The sequence below is a fragment of the Acomys russatus genome, chromosome 6 (assembly GCF_903995435.1).
Source record: "Acomys russatus chromosome 6, mAcoRus1.1, whole genome shotgun sequence".
NCBI lineage: Eukaryota > Metazoa > Chordata > Mammalia > Rodentia > Muridae > Acomys > Acomys russatus.
The window spans coordinates 68827632-68839945 of record NC_067142.1 but is presented as its reverse complement, the minus strand read 5'-3'; the positions used below and the strand labels follow the sequence as shown (position 1 = coordinate 68839945).

At 38.1% G+C, this 12314-nt stretch overlaps 1 protein-coding gene across 3 annotated transcripts in view; it reads right to left on the bottom strand.

Moving 5' to 3' along the window:
* Nucleotides 1-12314, bottom strand: part of Tagln2 (transgelin 2) — a 960136-nt gene that overhangs the window by 410655 nt on the left and 537167 nt on the right. The window lies entirely within an intron of this gene.

The window sequence follows — 12314 nt, the reverse complement described above, 5'->3', positions numbered from 1 at the left end:
GAAGGTACCTATGGCAGAAAACAGTGAGGAGCCACAACTGGGAATATTTGGATGGGTAAAGGGAATGCAGCTATCCTGTAAAATAATGACCCAGGGAAAGAAAAGTGCTTCTTAAACCATCAATCCAAACTTTTAAGGTCTCCTGGGATCTTAATTGATGTGACATTTTTCATGCTCACCTCCACACAAGCTATAGATAATTCTTTGTGAGTTGGTTTTCAGGCTACATCCTCGTGTCCTTCTGTGACTTTTTTTTAATCAATTAAATGAGATCCTGCACGTTGTTATTAGTGTCCATTCAGTGAAAGCTTTCTTCTATTCATTTTTAAACACCAAACTGAAGCAGTTCTCCTTCTAAGAACTAATAACACCCCTAAAGATATCACTCCCTTGAAGCCTCCTCTCTAAATTCAGACATTCCTCCATGACCATTTAACCAGTGTGAACATTTTCCATGCTGTCTATATGGACTGTAATGTAAAATGATAAGCAATTTAATTTTCCCTGCACACAGTCTTAGCAGAACACAACACAGTGGTTAATATTTCATTTGTACCATGTGGTGTGTTTTTCAAAGACTATATACATTCTTTGTTAACTTAAACATATAGAGATTTATGCAAACATTTTAGTTTGTAAAATAACCTACTAAAATTCAATCCTAGACCTGTACTTTGGGAGTGTTTCCTGATGAAATCCAATAGAATACAAAATGATTTTATTTGTTATCTGCTTTTTCACTTACTCAGTAAATAAAAATTAATTAAATTAGCATCCTGTCTTGTCTCATCAACATTATAAACCATAGATAATCTGTAAACTATATCAATCATTTAAAATACTAGGGAGCAGTTTTGTGTGTCTGTGTGTGTGTGTCTGTGTGTGTGTGTCTGTGTGTGTGTCTGTGTGTGTGTGTGTGTGTGTCTGTGTGTCTGTGTATGGTCATATATAACATGTGTGAATGAATTTTTAAATTTCCATGATACTCATCTGTAAATTTTATGTCCAAAAATTCTTGTCATACACATGAAAGGATAAAACCAAAAATTCTTTGGAAGTGACAAAACTGGGGCAGATATGTTCTATTACTGCTAGATTGAGAAAATAACTGTGTTCTTCATAAGCTGTGTCTTTGTTTATTTGCAGAATGCATTGCTAATCTGTGCTCTGTTTTCCCATTGAGTGTAGTATAAATCAACTGCACTAAAATAACACAGTAGGAATTGCTGTGAAAACCACAGGAAGTAATAAGAAATGCCGTGTACCATTAAGACTACGGTAACTGTTATTAGTAAACATCACCTACATGTTCTTACCTGTTCAAATGTTCCTATTTAACTGTTGATTCCCAGCTTCCTTCAACACACTTTTAAGTCTTAATAATTGATATTATTCAAACTTTAAGTCTGCTGTTCACTTTACTTTAGGAAAGAATATTTCCCAAATCTTTCATTTCTATCTATTAATAACAATTTAAGTAGTTGATGTATTTTGCATGCCGATCACATTTGCTAAACCTAATTCAGTAAATTCCAAACTGTTTATGAATGCTCTAATATAAACTGTACGTTATATTATGATCTGCTTATATGTGTGCGACCTCTGTGCATGTGTACATACAAACACATTTACAAATAGAGGCACATTCACAAAGCAGTACCTAGCCTTCTCTCATACACCTCAGCTTGTGTCCCTCCCTTTTTTAGCACTGTAAAAGTATCAGAGGAAGGACAGCAGGCCACCAAGAAGAGACTTGATACCCTATGAGCATATACAGGGGGAGGAGGTCCCCCTCAGTCACAGTCATAGGGGAGGGGAGTAAGAGGAAAATGGGAGGGAGGGTGGGAGGAATGGGAGGATACAGGGGATGGGATAACCATTGAGATGTAATAAGAATAAATTAATAAAATAAAAATTTAAAAAATAGTATCAGGAAAACTTTTTTCAAAAGCAAAGTGGCAGTATAGGTCAGAAACAATTATGGTGTCAAAAATGACAGCAGTTCACATGAATGAGAGGACTCAGTGACCTTATTATTGATTAGGGCTTAATTTTATGGAATTCAAGAGAAGAATGAATTAGTTGCTCAGGGACATAGCATGAGTAATTCTGGTTTTTTTTTTTCTTCAAAAAAGCATTTTATTTTTGCCATATACATTATATTATTACACGTAAATAAAATATTACAACAAGAAGAACCACAAAACAATCAGGGATTATATGAATGTTATATTCATGGTGTTTTGGCTAATTGTATTTCTATTTCTCCTTTTAAGTCTATTATATTCTCTTCTATTGTATCTTATTTAAATGACATTAATGAGTAAATCTGTATCTGCCACATGTTTTGAATAAATATTCAGAATGGGTAGTCTGTTTTTAGCTGAAATCAGTGTCAAAGTACAATATTGGAAGATTATATTTACAGAATACTGAAATAAATTTAAAATCTTACATTTTAAAAATAAAAATTTATATTTAAACATTTCATAATCATTATTAAACACACTTTATTTTGGATAAGAGACATTTAGCCACCACTGTCAGCTTGTAAATTATTCTTTTCTTTTTAAGTTGTTCACTTTACATCCAGATTGTAGCCCCTCCCTCACTGCCTCCTGGTCCCACCCTTCCTCCCTCCCCTAGTCCTCAGAAAGAGGAGCCCTCCTCCTCTAACATGTGACCTCAGCCTATCAAGTCTCATCTGAGGTGCTGTACCCTCTTCCTCTGTGGCCTGGCAAGACAGACCTGCCAGGGGAAAGAGATCAAGCCCAACAAAGAGAGAGAACTTCAGACCAATTTCTCTTGTGAACACAGACTCAAAATGCTCAATAAGATACTTACAAACCAAATCCAAGAACACATCAAAGGTATCATTCATCATGACCCAGTAGGCTTCATCCCAGGAATGCAGGGGTGGCTCAACATAAAAAAAATCAATCAATGTAGTCCATCATATATACAAACTGAAAGAAAAACCCACACGATCATCTCCTTAGATGCTGGAAAAGCACTTGACAAAATCTAACACACATTCTTGTTTAAAGTCTTGTCGAGATTAGGGATAAAAGGCACATAACTAAACATAATAAAGTCTACAGCAAGCCAATAGGCAACATCAAATTAAATGGAGAGAAACTCAAAGGAATTCCACTAAAATCAGGGTCTGGACAAGGCTGCCCACTCTCTCCATATCTCTTCGATGTAGTACTTGAAGTTCTAGAGCAGCAAGGCAAGAAAAGGAGATTAAGAGGATCCATGTCAGAAGGGAGGAAGTCAAAGTATCACTATTCACAGATGATATGACAGAGTATATAAGTGACCCCCAAAACTCCACCAGAGAACTTCTATAGCTGACAAACACCTTCACCAAAGTGGCTGGATACAAAATCAACTCAAAAAAGTCAGTATCCCTCCTGTATACAAATGACAAATGGGCTGAGATAGAAATTAGGGAAACTACACCCTTCATAATAGCTGCAAATAATATAAAGTATCTTGGCATAACTCTAACCAAGCAAGTGAAAGACTTCTATGAAAAAAACTTCAAGTCTCTAAAGATAGAAATTGAAGAAGATACTAGAAGATGGAAAGATCTCCCATGCTCATGGATTGGGAGGACCAACATAGTAAAACTGGCCATCTTACCAAAAGTAATCTACAGATTCGATGCAATCACTACAAAAATATCTACACAATTTTTTACAGACCTTGAAAGATCAATTCTCTACTTCATGTGGGAAAAAACCAGAATAGCTAAAACAATCCTATACAATAAAATATCTTCCAGAGGACTCTCTATCCTTGATCTCAAGCTGCCCTATAAAGCAACAGGAATAAAAACACCATGGTAACAGCATAGAAATTGGCTGGTTGATCACTGGAATCATATTAAAGACCCAGAAATAAACCCACACATCTATGGGCATTTGATTTTTGACAAAGAAGCCAAATCCATTCAATAGGAAAAAGACAGCATCTTAAACAAATGATGCTTGTCTAATTGGATGGCTACGTGCAGAAAAATGCAAATAGATCTATATTTGTCATCCTGCACAAAACTCAAGTCCAAGTAGATTAAAAACTTCAACATAAAACCAGACAGACTAAATATGTCAGAAGAAAAAGTGAGGAAGAGCCTTGAACTCATTGGTAGAGGAGACAATTTCCTGGAGAGAACACCAATAGCTCAGGCTCTAAGATCAACAATTAATAAATGGGACCTCATGAAGCTGAAAAGCTTCTGTAAGGTAAAGGACACTGTCAACAGAACAAAAGGACAGCCTACAAACTGGGAGAAGATCGTCACCAACCCCATATCTGACAAATGACTAATATCCAAAATATAAAAAGAACTCAAGAAATTAAACACTACCAAACCAAATAATTCAATTAAAAGATAGGGTTCACAGTTAAGCAGAGAATTCTCAACAGAGGAATATCAAATGGCAAGAAACACGTAAAGAAATGCTCCACACCCTTAGTTATCAGGGAAATGCAAATCAAACTGTTTCTAAGATTCCATCTTATACCTACTAGAATGGCTAAGATTAAAAAATTCAAGTGACGTTGTTCTGTTGACAGTGTCTCCTGCATTACAGAAGCTTCTCAGCCTCATGAGGTCCCATTTATTAATTGTTGACCTTAAGGCCTGGGCTCTTGGAGTTCTCTTCAGGAAGGTGCTGTGCCAATGTGTTCCAGGCTCTTCTCCACTTTTTCTTCCAACCAATTTAGTGTCTCTGGTTTTATGTTGAGGTTTTTAATCCACTTGGACTTGAGTTTTGTGCATGGTGACAAATCTTAAAGAAACGCTCAATGTCTTTAGTCATCAGAGAAATGCAAATCAAAACAACTCTGAGACTCCATCTTACACCCATCAGAATGGCCAAGACCAAAAATTCAAGCGACACCACATGCTGGCAAGGATGTGGAGAAAGAACACTCCTTCATTGCTGGTGGGAATGCAGACTAGTGCAGCCACTTCAGAAATCTGTCTAGTGCTGTCTCAGAAAACTTGGAATAGGGCTTCCTCAATACCCAGCTATTCTACTCCTTGGACTATACCCAGAAGATGCTCCAGCATACTACAGGGACATATGCTCAACCATGTTCATAGCAGCCTTATTCATAATAGCCAGAGTATGGAAACAGCCTAAGTGTCACTCCGTAGAAGAATGGATAAAGAAACTGTGGTACATTTACACTATGGAATACTATTCAGCTATTAAAAACAAGGAATTTCCAAAATTTGTGGACAAATGGATTGAACTAGAAATGATCATAATGAGTGAGCTAACCCAGAAGCAGAGACACTCAAATAGTATATACTCACTTATAACTAGACACTAGCCCAAGGGACATGCCTCATGAAGGTCTTCACTTACAAGGAAAGTGGGTCAGAGGTGAGGACATCCTAAAGTTAGAGAAATATAGGAGATAGTGAAATAGATGGATCCAGAGGGTCCTAGAAACCTATAAGGAGAACACTATGATGGGTGGATCTGGGCCCAGGGGTTCTGCTCAAACTATGAAACCAACCAAGGACAATGCATACAGTCATCATCAAACCCCTACCCAGGTCTAGCCAAGGGACAGGACATTCTCCACAGTTAAATGGAGACTGGGGACTGACTTTTACACGAACTCTGGTGTCCCCATATTTGGCCATGTCCCCTTGATGGGGAGGCCCGATGGCACTCAGAGGAAGAATAGCAGACTACCAAGAAGAAACTTGATACCCTAGCATCATATTCAAGGGGAGGAGGTCCCCATCAGTCACAGTATAGGGAAGGGGAATGAGGTGAAAGCAGGAGGGAGGGAAGAATGGGAGGATGCACGAGATGGGATAGCAATTTTCAATTTAAAAAAAACTAGAAAAAAAAATTCAAGTGACAGCCCATGCTGGTGAGGATGTGGAGAAACTGGAACACTCTTCCATTGCTGGTGGAAGTGCAAGCTTGTACAACCACTTTGGAAATCTATATGGCATTTTCTCACAAAATTGGGAATAGTGCTACCTCGAGACCAGGCTATACCACAATGAAATACTACTCAGCTATTTAAAATAAAGAAGTCTTGAATTTTTCAGGCAAAGGGATGGAAATAGAAAAGATCATCCTGAGTGAGGTAACCCAGACTCAGAAAGACATGAATGGTACTCATGTGGATATTAGCCCAATATAGATGTCATTTGGGAGACTCCACACAGATGCTGGGTCTTGCTGCTGGACTGTGGGTGGAGCGCAATCAGTGGTATTGAAGAATGGGTGATGCAAAGACTCAGAGGGTTCAGGAGCCCCACAAGATGACCATCAAGGACAGCTGATCTGGACCCAGAGGGGCCTGCACAAACTGTTGCACCAACCAAGGACAATACATTCAGTAAACCTATACCGCTTGTTCAGAGATAGCCAATGGACAGCTCATTTTCCACAGTTGTGGAGTGAGTGGGGACTGCCTTTGACATGAACTCTGGTGTCCCTAATTTGATCATTTCTCTTGGTGGGGATGCCCAGTGGACACATGGAGGATGGCGAAGCAGGCTATCTGGATAAGACCTGAAAGTCTGTGGTCATATGGTGTGAAAGGAAGTCCCCTTCTGTCAGTGGTCTAGGGAAGGGGAATAGGGAGGAACATTGAGGGAGGGTGGCAACAGGAAGATAGAAGCAAGGGGATAACAATCAGGACATAATCTGTATAAATTACAACAAATCAAATTTTTTAAAAAAAGAACAGTTCTATTACTTTTGCTAATACAAGTCAATATTTTAAAATAAGTACAAGCATCAGTATTTATGTTTAAGTTAAAGGTAGATAGAATTCGGATTAAACATAGATGATTCATTCTCATTATTTGTTTTTTTTTTTTTTTTCTCCCAAGGCCCAATAAAATTTTGGATAAGAATAAAAACAGCCATTTCAATAAAATGTGCATAGAAAATAACAGAAGATGAAAACTTTTTTTAAAACATAGTAATTTAAAAGTATTTCAGTCATTCACTATTGAGTGCAATGTAATTTCACACCAAAGACTGTGTTATCCTAAGCTTGAGACAAAGAACACAACAAAGTGCCAATTTAGCATCCTGAGTACAACAGGGAAATGGTATCCCTGAACAGTAGGGTGTGCAATTAGTCAGACAAAGTAGTATTGCTTGGAAATCTCTACTACATGTTATAAAATCAGAACCTCAACCTTATTTGAACCAGGGTAGATGGTGTGGGATGATGTAATATTAAAAAGAAGAGGTCGAAAGACATCAACAGTCATTTCAATGGCCTATATATCTGAGTCAGGACACTGATGGATTTTCCACTGTGAACTTCAGCATTTTGGGATAAGACATGCATCTGCAGGGTTGGGTATCCTATTTTGATAAATGAAGCTTGCACTCATACCCTAGGTATATTACATTTTTATACCCATAGATCAAGGCATCTTTCAGTTCTCATCAGGTAAGCTTCTATTTGCGGTTCATGTTGATTATCACAGAGACTAACAACTGGACAGAGTACAGAGAATAACAGACTGCAGAATGCTCAGCTCAAAAGAGAACAAGTATACCATCCCTTACCAAGGCTCAGTTACCACTGTGGACAAGAGAGCAGAAAGAATGTAAGAGGTGGGAGATGACAAGGAAAAACCTTCTAGACACAACTGAGAGGCTGCACTTCTGCACTCACAGCAGTAGTGACAGGGTGCATAAGACCTTTGCAAGTGGAAGCCAGACCTATTCTAAAATTGAGAGGGGAGCTGAGAATGCAACCCTACTTGTAGAGCTGGTAGCTACTGGAAATGTCAATTTTACTCTTGGGGTGTAGTTTCTAGTAAGTTGACTACATTCTAGAAGAAAATTAAATACAAGGGTAACACAAATTGTTCTCAAAAGTTGGAAGGGAAACAGCCGGGCGTGGTGGCGCACGCCTTTAATCCCAGCACTCGGGAGGCAGAGGCAGGTGGATCGCTGTGAGTTCGAGGCCAGCCTGGTCTACAAAGTGAGTCCAGGATGGCCAAGGCTACACAGAGAAACCCTGTCTCGAAAAACCAAAAAAAAAAAAAAAAGTTGGAAGGGAAGACATAAAGATGTATAGAAAGGTAAATGGGTGGATCTGGGAAGAGTTGGGGAGGATGAATACGAAAAATATGACTGATATAGAAAAGTAATCCAGATACACCTCAGCTGTGCAGCTCCCTCTCAGGAACTAAGGGGAATAGAAGCTGCTTCCCAAAGTAATTTGTGTTCAGCTCACAATGATACTGGGAATTGCACCTTCATGAGTAGGCTGCTTAATAAGAATCTCTCTCTCTCTCCCTCTCTCTCTCTCTCTCTCTCTCTCTCTCTCTCTCTCTTTCTCTCTCTCTCTCTCTCTCTCTCTCTCCCTCCTCTCTCTCTCTCTCTCTCTCTCTCTCTCTCTCTCTCTCTCTCTCACACACACACACACACACACACACACACACACACACACTATATCCAGTCCACTTCCATTCAAATCAACCCAGAAATACAAGAAACATAAAAATCAAGGAAACAGACTCCTGAACTTCTGAACTAGTAGATACTGATATATGCAGCAGTGGCAGGTAAGGATCTCAAAAGTTTTCTGATAAAAATGATCTATCTGAAAGTGCACACAAACGAAGGGGGTGAATTCAATACAGACGTGGAGATGAATGTCAGAATGTAAAGGAAAAGGTCACAAGTGAAAAATAAAATAATACAGAAATTGAGATTTTGAGAAAAAAAAACTGGAACTGAGATGGTCAATGACAATACAACTGGCAGCAGTCTCCTAATCTCCCATAAATCATGCCAGCACCCAGAACCGAAGACCACTCCAACCAGAAGACAAGAGAGGAAAGAGAAACCAAGAAATAAAATACCCATCCCAAAAAAAGACAAACTCGGAAATTGGCACCTAGATCTATATACACTCCAAATATACATGCCTAAATGTCAGTGTAAAAGCATAATCAACAACAGCCAGGGCAATATCTCACCACCAGAGCCCAGCCATGCCACTCCAACAATCTTTGAATACTCCAACACAGCTGGCATACAAGAGAATGACCTTAGAGCCAACATTATAAAAATGATAATGGTCTTAAAGAGGAGATGAATAAATCCATTTGGAAATCAAGGAAAATATAATTTAAAAATTGGAAGAAATAAATAAATCCCTTAAAGAACGTCAAGAAAGGCAAGAAGAAAAAACAAGCAAAAAGTTGAAGGAACAGAATAAAACTGCCATTCCAAGTACAGAGCCCTAATCCCTGGTGGCCGTTGGTGGCCACCTGGGGAAGATGAGTGAAATCTCTACAACCAGCCTACTGCTTGGATTAGGCCACTAGTCAAACACAGCAGTGGTGAGCTATGCCTCTCTCCCTGCACCCTCCATCTACTGGACCTCATTCCTACTTACATTCACAGAGGTCAGCAGCCCCCTCCCCACTGGACCACTATATATGACCCAGATGACCACAATGTCTAGTCTTCCATGTCCTCCCAGGAAGCGAAGCATCATTCCCCTGAAAAGCCCAGACCCATTCCCTGTGTACCCCATTCCTGGTCCAGAGCAGCAGAAACAGTTATGGTGAACTACACCTGTCCCCTGCACACTCCATGTACTCATATCTACATACTTTCTCAGAAGCCAGAGGCCTCCAGGGACGAACAGCCACAACAAGAGACAATCAGATGGATAAAGGCCAATGCAAGAACACAAATAACAATAGTCTGGGCAATGTGACAATACCAGAACCCAAGTATTATATGACAGCAAGCCCAGGATATCTTAACACAGCTAAGAATTACAAAATGATCTTAAATCCAGTCTCATGAAGATGATCAAACCCTTTAAAGAAGAAATGAATCAATCCTTTAAAGAAATACAGGAAAATGCAATGAAACAGGTAGAGGCCTATAAAGAGGAAATGAATAAATGCTTTACGGAAATATAGGAAAACACCATTAAACAGGTGAAGGAAATGAATAAAACCTTTCAAGACCTGAAAATGAAAGTAGAAGCAATAAAGAAACAATTTGAAAGATAGCTGGAGATGGAAAAATCTAGAGAAGAGAAAAGGAACATCAGAGACAACCATCACCAGCAGAATCCAAGAAAGGAAGAGAGAATTTAAGGTGTAGAAGATAGAGTAGAAGAAATTGAAACATCAAAGGAAATGTTAAAGCTAAAAAATTCCTAACACAAAATACCCAGGAAATCTGAAATACTATTAAAAAAAAAAAAAAACCTAACCAATGAATAATAGGAATAGAAGAAGGTAAAGAGTCCCAGATCCAAGAAAATATTTTTATTAAAATGATAGCAGAAAATTTCCCCAAGCTAAGAAGGAGATGCCTATAAAAATACAAGAAGCACACAGAGCACCTGTTAGACCAGACCAGAAAAGAAAATCTTCTACCCACATAATAATCAAAATACTAAATATACAGAACAAAGAAATAATATTAAAAGCTACAAGGGAAAAAGGCCAAGTAACATACAAAGGTAGATCTATTAGAATTACACCTGACTTCTCATCAGAATGGCCTGGACAGATGTTTTGCAACCCTACGAGACCACAGATGTCAGCTCAGACTGACTCAGCAAAACTCTCAATCATCATAGATGGGGAAACCAAGATATTCCAAGACAAAACAAATTTAAACAACATCTATCCACAAATCCAGCCTTACTAGAAGGAAAACTCCATTTTAACAAGAGTAACTACACCCAAGTAAACACAGGAAATTAATAATTCCAGGCCAGCAAAAACAAAAGAAGCAAAACACACACAAAAAGATGCATACTAACACCATTACCATCAAAATAACAGGGATTAACAGTTTTTGGCCATTAATATCTCTCAACATCGATGATCTCAATTCATCTATAAAAAGACAGAGGCTAGCAGAATAGTTGTGAAAACAGGATCCATCATTCTACTGCATATGACAAACATACCTCAGCAACAAACATAAGTATTACCTCAGAGTAAAGCACTGGACAAATATTTTCCAAGCAGTCAAACACAAGAAGCAAGCTGGAGAATCTGTTCTAATATCTAATAAAATGGATTTTCAACCAAATTTAATCAAAAGAGATGGGTAAAGGCACTTCATATTCATAAAAGAAAAAATATCCACCAAGATGATGTCTCAATTCTGAACATATATGCCCTAAATGCAAGGGCACAGACATTCGTAAAAGAAACATTATTAAAGCTGAAACCACACATTGAACTCCACACATTAATAGTAGGAAACTGAAACAGACTTCTCTCACCAATGAAAAGATCATCAAGACAGAATCCAAACAGAGAAATAATGAAACTAATCAATGTAGTGAGTCAATGGGACCTAACAGATATCCACAGAACATTCTATGCAAACACAGAAGAATAAACCTTCTCAGTACCCCAATGGAACCTTCACCAAAAGTGAACACATACTTGGTCACAAAGCAAGTCTCAACTGATACAAGAACATTGAGATAACACCTTGTATTCCAGCAGACCACCATAGATTAAAGCTTGACTTCAACAACAACAGGAACAACAGAATGCCTACAAATCCATGGAAACTAAACAGCTCTCTACTAATTGACCACTGAGTTGGGTAGCAAAGAAAGAAAGAAAATAAAGACTTTCTAGAATTCAATTAAAATAAAGGCACAACATACCCAAACTTATGGGACACAATGAAATCAGTGCTAATAGTTCATAGAACTAAGTGCCTTTATAAAGAAACTGGAAAAATCTCTACAAGCAATTTAAAAGCACATCTGAAAGCTCTAGGACAAAAATAAACAAATACATCCAAGAGGAGTGGATGGCTAGAAATAATCAAATTCAGGGCTAAAAGCAATAAAGTCAATCAACAAAACCAAGAGCTAGTTCTTTGAAAAAATCAGTAATATAGACAAACCATTAGCCCAACTAACTAAAAGGCCGAGGGACAAAGCTAACAAAATCAAAAATGAAAGGAAGACATAGCAACAGAAACTGAGGAAATGCAAAGGATCATTATGTCTTACTTCAAAACCCTACATGCCATATAATTGGAAAACCTAAATGAAATGGTTTTTTTTAATAGATACCACTTGTCAATGTTAAATCAAGATCAAGTAAACAATTTAAATAGAGCTATCAACTCTAAGGAACTAGGAGCAGTCCTTTAAAGAATGCCTCCACCACAACCACAAAAAAAAAAAAAAAAAAAAACAGAGTTTCACTGAAGAATTCTACCAGACTATCAAAGAAGAGCTAATACCAATACTCTGCAAATTATTCCACAAAATAGAAACAGAAGAAA